This window comes from Cicer arietinum, chromosome 2 (genome assembly GCF_000331145.2).
Source record: "Cicer arietinum cultivar CDC Frontier isolate Library 1 chromosome 2, Cicar.CDCFrontier_v2.0, whole genome shotgun sequence".
Taxonomy (NCBI): Eukaryota; Viridiplantae; Streptophyta; class Magnoliopsida; order Fabales; family Fabaceae; genus Cicer; species Cicer arietinum.
In genome coordinates, this window is record NC_021161.2 from 45,298,166 (window position 1) to 45,309,411 (window position 11,246).

Here is an 11,246-nt window from a genome sequence, read left to right on the forward strand (position 1 = left end):
AGCCAAAATCCAAAATATACCAAAAATACATAAAAGGGCACTTTAAAATTATGGGTCTTACAGTTTCTAAATTTCTAAAATTTCATGTTCATGGAAACTTTCAAAAGTTTCATAACTTTGGGAAAAAAATGAACTTCGAAAGTTTCATGTTCATGACAACTTTCGAAATTTAGAAAGTTAATATTTCAAAATTTGGAAATTTATCTTACTTTTGGATTTCAAAAGTTTCAGAGGTTCAAATGTTTGCAAATGTAATTCGTACAATTCAAACTTTTGAATAAAATGGATGAAAAAAAAAAAGAGAATCTTTTTGGGGGGTTTTTACTAATAATATTAGGGGCAATTTGAATTTTCCTTGATGATGAGGGGGTGGGAGGTACAAGTGGAGGGTGGGAGGTACATAACCCTTTGTGAGATAAGGCCATATCCTTTTAATTGTTTTTTTTTTATTTTTTGTCATGATTAAGCCCATATCCTTATCTTTGTTTTATGTAAAGTTTAACTGGGCCAAATATATCAAAATAAAAACTATACTAGAAGTTAAATGAACTAACATAAGATAATTGTACCGTGCACCACTCTATTTTTACCTCTCACCCCATCATTTTTTTCTAATGACTATTTTACCTTTTTATTTTATCACTCTCTTTTCTCACCCCCACTTTCAAAATTTACAAAAAATTTCTTAATATTCGAAATTTTTAAACTTTCGGAATAATTAAAAGTGAGTTTTATATCTATTCGGAATTTTTGTTAAATTAGAAACTTTCGAAATATATTTTACAGAAAAAATTACCAATTTCGAAACATTAGATGAATATGAAAGTTTCGAAGTTAACATTTCCAGAAAGTTTCCAAAGTTTGGAAGAATTTGAAACTTCCGAAACACATGTCATTCGGAACTTTCGTTGAATATGAAAGTTCCGAAATGAAAATTTCCAGAAAATTTCGAAAATTTGGATGAATGTGAAACTTCAGAAACACATATTTTTCAAAAATTTCAAACATTCGAAGTAAGTCAATTTCAAAAGTTTCAAAAAATTCCAAACTTTCGAAATTTTCAATTCATTTTTAGAAAATCTGACAAGAAACTTCCGAAATTATATATCAAATTTAATACTATTAATTTATTACTATAAATATATTACTATTTATTAGTATTAATTCATTACTATTTATTACTAATAAAAATGCATTTCAGAACTTTCAATGAATAGAAAAGTTTCGAAATTGAAAAACTTTACGTTTCTGAATTTTATATTACGAAACTTTCAGATTGTCAAAAAGTTTCGAAGGTTTCTAAATTTATGGAAACTTTCGAAAGTTTCAAAACTTTGAGAAAAAATGAACTTCGAAAGTTTCATGTTCATGACAACTTTCGAAATTTAGAAAGTTAATATTTCAAAAATTTCAAAATTTGGAAATTTATCTTACTTTTGGATTTCAAAAGTTTTAGAGGTTCGAATGTTTGCAAATGTAATTCGGACAATTCAAACTTTTGAATAAAATGGATGAATAAAAAAAGAAGAGAATCTTTTTGGGGTTTTTACTAATAATATTAGGGGCAATTTGAAATTTTCCTTGATGATGGAGGGTGGGAGGTACAAGTGGGGGGTGTTCAGTACATAACCCTTTGTGAGATAAGGCCATATCCTTTTAATTGTTTTTTTTTTATATATATTTTGTCATGATTAAGCCCATATCCTATCTTTGTTTTCTGTAAAGTTTAACTGGGCCAAATATATCAAAATAAAAAACTATACTAGAAGTTAAATGAACTAACATAATCATACCCAACCATATAAAACAAATCCAATACATTAATTCAAACAAATTAAACTCAACCATTCAAATAGCTTAAACCAATAAAGCATAGAGTAAAAGAGATTGAAAATCCTATAGATTAATGTACGAACAAATCCAAACAAGTAGAACTTGAAATGAATGCCTTTTAGAGTGGCTAGAAAACAGTAGTAAATAACAATGATATAACACAACTAGATTTATCCAAAACATATTAAGATGAAAAATTAAAAAAAAAAATCGATCAACGATAATTTTGAAAGAAAGAAAAAACAATGCTTTCAGGTACATGAGATGCCTCATCAAGGAAATGGCACAGGATCCACCAACAATCTTTTGAAGCACATCTTCCACTAGAAAATCATTTTGCCTCTAGATACATTGATTTTGGATAAACTTTGACAAGCATTCATAAAAATAAAATATAATAACTATAAAATAAATATTATCATATTTAATATTTGATGTGCACGTATGATAATAAATTTCATAAATTTTTTTTATTTTATCATGTATTTAATATAATTTCATCATCACAAAATAAATCATATTTAATTGAAAAACTATTCACATATTATGAAACCATTAATACACAATAATTTCAAAGTTTTTAATTTCTATACAACTTTTCAAATAACCAAAAACAAGATTGAATTTTTATTTTTTTTCTGTTAAGGTTAAAAAGGTCATGCTCTTTTCACTTAAAGAGTGGCGTGCTTGGTCTCCAACAAATACGTACCCACACTTGAAATGAATAATAAAATTTTAAAAAAATATATAGCATTCATTATGATTATAATTTTATTTATAGAACATAATGATTATTAAACTTCCAAATTACCATATTCCTATTTATGGGGATTGAATTCTCTCACATGACATGGGGTCCATTGAAATTGCTACCATCAAATGAAAATGAAAGGTAGCTTACCTATATGAATTCTTATGTGAAAACTCACCGTAAATTGTATATTTATTTTTAAATATAAAAACACAATATAGATGATGTGGATTTGTAGTAGATATGTGTCTAATAGTCTATGGACCACAATATGAGTATAAAGCAATATACATCTAATTGATAAGCGTGTTAAAGATTCTATTAAAGAAAGAAATTGATAAAGACACATAAAGGAGGTAGAAAAAATAATGTAATGTTATCATTTTAAAAAAATTTATGATTAATTAAAGTGGTATTATCATTTCAAAATTTTTGAATGAGATCGTTAATTTAAAATCTAAGTATGGTTAATTATCATCTTAATTTTTAAAATTATATACAAAATATACAATTTAGTTAGACTAAATTGATATGGACGAAAATGATTATTCAATACCTACAATGATAATTCAACACTGTCATTCTATAAATTTTCATTAATAGAAACTTATACTTAAAAAATTAAGAGTGTAATATAAAGTTAGTAAAAGAGGGCCAATAAACTCAAATTTATATGCAAATCAACGGTACTTGATAAACCCTAAACTCAAAATCTCAACTTCTCATGTCATCGTCACTGCTCGCCGGCGGCAGCCTCCCAAGCGTCATCTCGCCGCCGAGACCTCTCTTCTTCTTTCTCCTTTGGCGCGCGGATTCCTTTCTCTTTTTCATTTCGTCACAAATAGAGACCACCAAGGCCTCCACCGCCCTCCTCCGTCCACGAAGGCGCAAACTGAGCCACAAATACCTCCTTGTTTTAGTTGCAGATACAGTGTTTTCTCTGAGATTGGAGTCTATTGTCAAGTTGAAGAAAGCCAAAGAGTTCTGACATTTCCGCCATTGCTACTTGCATAGAGGTATTTTCAATTATTGATTATGATTATTCGCTAGGTTATAATATTCGTAGCTTGAGGTATAAGTGATGATTATCTGTGATGGCTTATCAGGTATTAATCCTGACGGATGAACTTGTGTTTTATCTGTTTTTTTTAATAATTTTGATAATAGAGGTTGGTTTGTTTTCCACCTAAACACCCAATATTGTCAGTGTGAAGAGTGGAAATGTTGTTATAGTTGATTTGAACAAAAATAACACAACAAAATTGAGCCATAAAATGCATAAAAAGCTAACTCGAGTTGTGTATAAACATCTACTCAACATTCCTGTTGTGTTGATAGAGAGTTAATTTGCATTATATTGTGGTAGCTCCTATTAGGATGAGTTCATAATTTCAAATCATATGCAGTATCAAGGGGTTTGTATGTAAAAAAAATAATGTCAAAAGATCTATTAGGCCATTAAGAAAACAAATAATGTCAGCATGCAAGCAATTTCAAACAACTAACAAAATTAGTCCTTGTGTAGATCCCTTAACAGAGTTTAAGACAAATATAGGTTCAGTTTATCCTTGACAAACAATGACTTAGTTGGATTAAACAACTCGGTGATGGATGTTTGTGAGGGAGGAGAGTAGATGTTCACTCTACATATGATGTCAGGAAAACAATGACTTGATCCTTTGTTTCCTAATTCCTATATTTGCTGCATTTTATAAGCAGCCTACATGGCACTACCTCTACTTCAAATCTTTATATCATGTTCCTATACAATGATTTTTTTTATTCTTAGTTATTTGAGTTATGAATTGTTTTAAAGGATTGAGATTTATTAGCAACTATTATTTCCTCTTTTTTATTTTTCCAATGCTTGTAGCAGCATATTGTTCCTTTTCTATTTTTTTATTTCCTTCATTTTCTGTCATAGCACTGAAACAAGTCTTATGATAAGTTTAATGTTGCTGTTTGGTCTGAACTAAGAGTGGCTGCAAATTGAAAGTTTACTTTGTAGGATTGTTATGACATGCAGAATTTAACACAAGTTAGTTTAACATAATTGAAAATTGTAATGTCTGGTTACATGTGGAAGAATCATCTATACATGTTTAGACTAACACGTTTGAATAACATATATTAGAAAATTAAGCCAAAAGGTTGCAACAAAATGATTAATGGATGTATCAATTATGATGGTTAAAATACTACAATATGGTGAGATAGGCAGGACTTTCAATAATCTAACTTAATGTGAAGTATGGCATTTTTGTTGATAGATTAATTACTCCTGGAAGCAATGTCTTGATATTCATTCTGAGTGTTGATCTTGGACCAATTTCGTCAATCCTTCAAAATGGTCTTGGAATACCATTACATTACTTTAGTGTTCTTTTAATTACTTTTGGTTATGTTAACTCAATTACTTCATTAAATCATGATAATGCAAGGGGAGTTCTTGGAGATTAAATGCTAGGTTACATTACTCTTTTCTCGGTTTACCAAATTTTGAGCTTAATCCAGACTTTTGTGGCCTAAACTGTAATAGTTCTCTTCTACATCTCATTCTAAATAAACTCGTCATTATTGGATTTTTAACCTTCATTGTTTTCCAATAAAAAAAAAACCTTCATAGTTCGATTAAGATGTGTTAAATTATGCGAAAGTTTCTATTAAATAAATATGTTTGCTTATTGCAGTATGTTATTGGCTAGAAATTCTTAGCTTAACTTATTTTATGTTAGAGTCTAATGTTTCCTTGTTTTATGAGACTTGCCTTTTTCTTGATTTGATTGAAAGGAGCAACACTTTTTGCTGTGTGTTGCTTTTTTATACAGGTTGTGGAAAATGGTAGCCCTATAGAAAGGAAAAACTGGTTTCCTGATATTGAGCCTATGTTTAAACTCCTTAGTGATGAAAATGTACCCATTATCTTAAGGTACGATGGCTGTATTGCAATGTTCGTGTTGATGGAGCAACAATTGCAACGAAAAGAAAAAGAGACGATCGAGATCAACAAAAATTTAACCTTTCTCATGCAATATTTAGGATTTGTTGGATCTTCTTCTCATCCAAGTTCATCACCACAACCCAACAATAAAACTGATGAAGATAATGGAGATGATGATATTGGTAGTGATCGTATTAAGTAGTATTTGTTTTTATTTTGTTAATTAGGTTGTAACATATACTTGATAATACTTATTTTTTTTGGATCATAGTTTAATTAATACTTAGTTTTGATTTGTAAACATGATATAAATTTTGTTTCGGAGTATTGCAATAGTATTTCAATTAAAGATTAATGTTAAATATTTAAAAAATGTATTTATAATAATGTTTTCATATATTTTAGTTGAATTTTTATATAAATAAAAAATCAGAAGAAATCTAAGCAATTTGAAAATAAGTTTGAAACAAAATTACCTGCGGAATTTCATGAAAAATTTCATGTGAAGTTACCTACGGAATTTCATGCACAAATTATTTGAAGGGAACGTACTACAGATATTTCTGCATGAAAAGTCATAAGAAAATACCTTAAATTTACTAAATGTTTCCTGCGAAATTTATTTACTTTTCCTGCGGATTTATCCGCAGGTAAATTACCAGCGGATTTAGAAATCCTCAGGAAATAATTATCCACGAAGGTTTTACGTGGGGAAATGATTCCGCCATAAAATCCGCAGGTAAAGTGTATTCCTGCGGATTTTTTGCTTAGATCCGCAGGAAAATCCGCAGGTAAAATGCTGATTTCTAGTAGTGAGATTAACTCCCAAAAATTTCATTTTAAAATTTTCGGTATCGAATAATAACTACCGAAAATTTTGTTCTTGAAATTTCCGGTAAGAGAATTTTAGAGAGAAAAATTACTTTTTTCAGAAATTTTATATTGTAGGTTAGGATCAAGTATCTGAATTTGTAATTGTTTTTATTGTAAACTTAAGGATATTTTAGTAAGATTAGCGATAATTTTTTTAACTAAAGTGTATAAATTTAAATAGGGGTACAAAATTCCATTTTCTCATACTAGACTCTGTTCTAATTTTCGTTTCAGATTATAGAAACAACTACAAAGTGCCCATCAACGGGCCAGAATTGCTATTATTAGGCCCAATTGTATTTGAGTTTAATACTCCATCTGATTAGATCATTGTAATTCTTGCTCATGATATGGACCCAATTTGTTAAGGATATTATAATTTTTTATTAAAAAAAATTACTTATATGATAATTTTGTAATGACTTAAAAGTATTTTCTTAATAGAAAATAAATAAAAAAATTAAACTTTTAAATTATATATATATATATATATATATATCAAATGAGATGAGTTTTATAATGATAAAAATTAGATGATTAAATTAACCATACATAAATAATTATAATTAAGAGTTATCTAAGTGACACATGACCACTCAAAAAAGTCATATTGTTTTTTTCTTTTTAATTTTGACAATTCATTGTATAATTGTATGATCAAAATTTAATTATCTTTCTTTTTCATCTTAAAACTCCTCTTATTTAATATACTTTTGATATATATATAGGAACAACTCATATGAAAAAACTTTTTTATTGTCATAAACAAGAAAAAGTTGTGGCCGAATTATAATTACATAATAGTTTAAATTATTTAATAATTAAATTAAACTAGAAAGTTTCTATGAAGGATTTTAGTAAAGTTGTTTTTTTAACTAATAAATTAATGATATTTTTTTGCATCAAAAAGGCCAAAGTACCCACTACACCTTGAACTAACACATGTAGCGTAATAATACTCATTAAATTCACACCGGAATGAAATCTTAATTAGATCCTAAATTCCTAATAAGGCAAACACTAATGTTAACCTTCTTTTTTATATTGAGTAAAAAAAAAAAAACAACTTCATTTTTATAAACAATTTTCTACTGCCATGATGAGTCCAACAAATTGCTCAATTGGCAATACTATTTTTATATAAACTTTAATTATTAAATGTCAAATTGAATATATTTTAGTTTTGCCAATTGGTTTCCTATTCCCAGCAAAAACAAATAGGTATCCTTATAAGTAATAGCACTCTCTTCTACTAAGCTCAATCTAGTAAAGTCTCACTTACGAAAGACAACATTAATAATCAGAAAGCTTATAGTACAATTATCTTAAAACTTTGAGATAAGATTCTAAGAAAATGATAAAAAAAAAAAAAAAAATTAGTAGTGTTGCAAGGATTTGGGTCAAACTCAAAGAGTTGTATATGACAAAATATTTAGTAAATTGTCTCAATCTCTAGCTTTTTATGCTTTCCTTTAGTTGTAATCTTATTATTTTAATTTGATTACTTCTTTAACCTTTTATAAAATATCAAAACTGTCCAACCACTACTATTTTAAAAAAATAAAAAATTAACCCTAAAAAACTGTTCAATTATGCATTTTTTCAATAATTTTTCATCTTCTCTAATTTTTTTTATTAGATTCATCTTCTTTGTAATCCTTACCAAAGAGATAAAATTATATTTTCACTCAAGAATCTAGAAATATAATTGAAGTCAAAACACAAATTAAAAAGATGAACATGTAATGTTGTTTTAGAGTTTCGGAAAACTATTTTTAAAATAACTTTCAATCACCGAAAATATTACTGGGTTGAATCGCGGACTAGGTCGCTCTATTTAAGACGTTTCGCGGCACTGTCTAAAATTATGCAAGACAGTTAAAATTATATTAGTAATCTACTGCACCATAGAAACTATTCTAAAATTATATCATTAATATAATTAAAATGGTCACTCTAAAAGTATAGTTCTTAAGACCATTCATAAATTGAAGGAATTACGACACAAAAACCTCTCTAAAAAGACAATAGTATTAGAACTACTCAAAAATCAAATGGACTACGACACAAAAAACCGTTCTAAAGGACATTGATATTATAACTACTTAAAAATCGAAAGTGCATAACTCCACGTCAACCCTAAGGTGACTCCTAAAGCTTTTGAAGAATTCGGTCTGAGGCCACATCCATTTGATGCACATGGTATATCCTTTTTTTTACACATATCTCAAATATAATTAATGTCATGTGTTATTTTTGGCTTAGAAAAGTTTATCAACAAAAGACATTTATTATCAAGAGAAATTCTGATTAATATTTTTACAAGCATTACAAGTTATAATTAGGAGAAGTAGAAAGATAAATATAAATATAAGTATCTATATTTCAACTTGATTGAACGTAAACTATGACGATTAAAATGTTATTTAATTTTTTTATTAAATTATTTACCATCAATTTTCTTTAATTGATTATTTCATATATTTTTTAAAATAATTTGGAGCAAAAACAATGCCTGTATATGCGGATCACAATCTGTCAATGTTTAATTCCATATTCTTTATATATGAAAAACTTTTTAATTTGTTACCTTCAAAATTAGAAAAGAGACCCACAAGGTTTTGAAGTTGGATATCAATATTTACAAAAAGTTAGCTTTTTATTCATATTGCTGTATTTTTTTTTTAAATTAAAATCCACAAAAGCACACTAATGTATAAATCTAAAAAAATAATTAACCTTTAAATGCTAATCATTGATCTATAACATGCAATAAAATAGTGGAACCATGATTTTTGAAAAGAAACATTGTTGAATTCAGTTTTCATGACTGGGTATCGCAAATGAGTTGGAATTTACTTATATGAATCAAAATGTGTAAATATACTGTTCGTTGAATTAATCTTTAAAATCTACAAAACTTACCTATGAATTATTATGTGAAAACTTATTGTACATTGGATATTTATTTTTAAATATGAAAACACAAACTAGATGATGTGGATTTGTACTAGATATGTGTTTAATAGTTTATGGGTCACAATATGAGTATAAAGCTATATACAACTAATTGACAAGGGTGCTAAAGATTTTATCCAAGAAAAGAAATCGATACAGACATAGAAAAGAGGTAGAGAAATAATAAAGCAACGTTATTTAAAAAAAATGATTAATTAGAGTGGTTCTAATAATTATTATATTTTATAACTGTTTTAAAATATTTAAATTTTATTTTTTTGAGTTATAAAATTAAGTTCTTATTTTTAATAAAATACAAAATTTAAACTCTTATATTTGAAATAACACTTTAAAATTATTAATTAATTAACCATCTCTCAAATACAAATCTACAACTTAACAGATAAATCAAAAAACTATAGAGTATCAACTTAACAACTCTTTTATTTTTATGAACTCTTTTACACGGTATAAAAAATTAAGTATTAAATTTAACACACTTAAACTACAAGGCTTCTCTCTTCACATATCAAGTGAGCAAATGAGCAAATACTCATTTCGAGTAAATAAATATCATGTAATAGTAATTTTTTTTACAAAGCTAGCAATAGCAGCTAAATATGAATAAGATAGTTAATAATAGTGAGATAGCTGTAGAAAGCTTCAAATATTAAAAAATTAATGTATATAAGTAGAAAGTGTGTATAATTTTGGTGGAGGATTTCTTATCGTCGAAAACAAATGTTTTACATGTTAGGAGAGATTTTGAATTTGTTGGATTGTATTTATGTCTTTGAACATACCATTGTATAGAGGTTTGTACCGTGCACCCCTCACTTTGACCTTCCGCCCCTCATTTATATGGAAAATACCATGTTGCCCTTAGTTTCATATATGAAAATTCCAAAAAAAAATTACTTTTCTTTTTTCATCCACTTCATTCGAAACTTTTAATTATTCTTATCTGAACCTACCAAACCTTCGAATTATTGAAACATTCGAAATACAAAAGTAAGTAAAAATTCAAAACTTCCAAATATTCGAAACATGATTTTACTAGAAATTCGAAAGTTTTTATGATGATGAAACTTTCAAAGTTCATTTTTTCCAGAAATAATGAAACTTTCGAAACTTTCATTGAATACGAAATTTCGAAATGCAGAAAGTTTCGAAATGCAAAACTTTCGAACATAATGAAACTTTCGAAAATTCAACTTTCAGAAGTTTGAAATTCAATGAAAGTTTCGAATTTTGAAAAATTAGTAATAAATTTAATTAATGATAAATTTAATTAGTAATAAATGTCAAAATTAGTAATAAATTTCTATTCCTAATTTGAAAAATTAGTAAGAAATTAGTAATACATTGTTATTCCTAATTTGAAAAATTATTAATAAATTTAATTAATAATTAAAAAATTGAAAAATTCGAAGGTTTTGAAACTTTCGAAACTGATATAATTCGATTGTTTGAAACTTTCGAAGAATATGTGTTTCCGAAGTTTTAAATTTAACCAAAATTTCGAAATTTTCTGAAATTTGTGTTTCGAAACTTTCAAATTCATCAAAAGTTTCGAAAGTTATAGCTTCGAAAGTTTCACATTCTTTCAAACTTTCAAAGATTTCTGGAAAAATTCATTTCGAAACTTTCAGATTTATCGAAAGTTTCGAAATTTGTATTTAATTATGTTAATTTAGGTTTCGAATGTTTTGAATTTAACTAAAGTTTCGAAATATAGAGAAAAAAAACTCACTTTGAATAATTTCAAAAGTTTCAAACATTCAAATATTCTGAAATTTTTAGAAATTCAAAAAGGATAAAATAGTCAATATCAGAAATTGGGAAGTGAGAGATAAAAACGGGTGGGGGGGGGGGGGGAGAGCAGATCTC

At 27.1% G+C, this 11,246-nt stretch overlaps 1 long non-coding RNA gene across 1 annotated transcript; it reads left to right on the plus strand.

The window, feature by feature from the left end:
• The first annotated feature begins 3,211 nt into the window (after positions 1 to 3,211).
• On the plus strand, positions 3,212 to 5,898 carry LOC113787085 (uncharacterized). The gene is made up of 2 exons (XR_003473351.2): positions 3,212 to 3,600; positions 5,413 to 5,898. It is a non-coding gene; the product is annotated as an uncharacterized lncRNA (long non-coding RNA).
• The last annotated feature ends 5,348 nt before the right edge of the window (positions 5,899 to 11,246 follow it).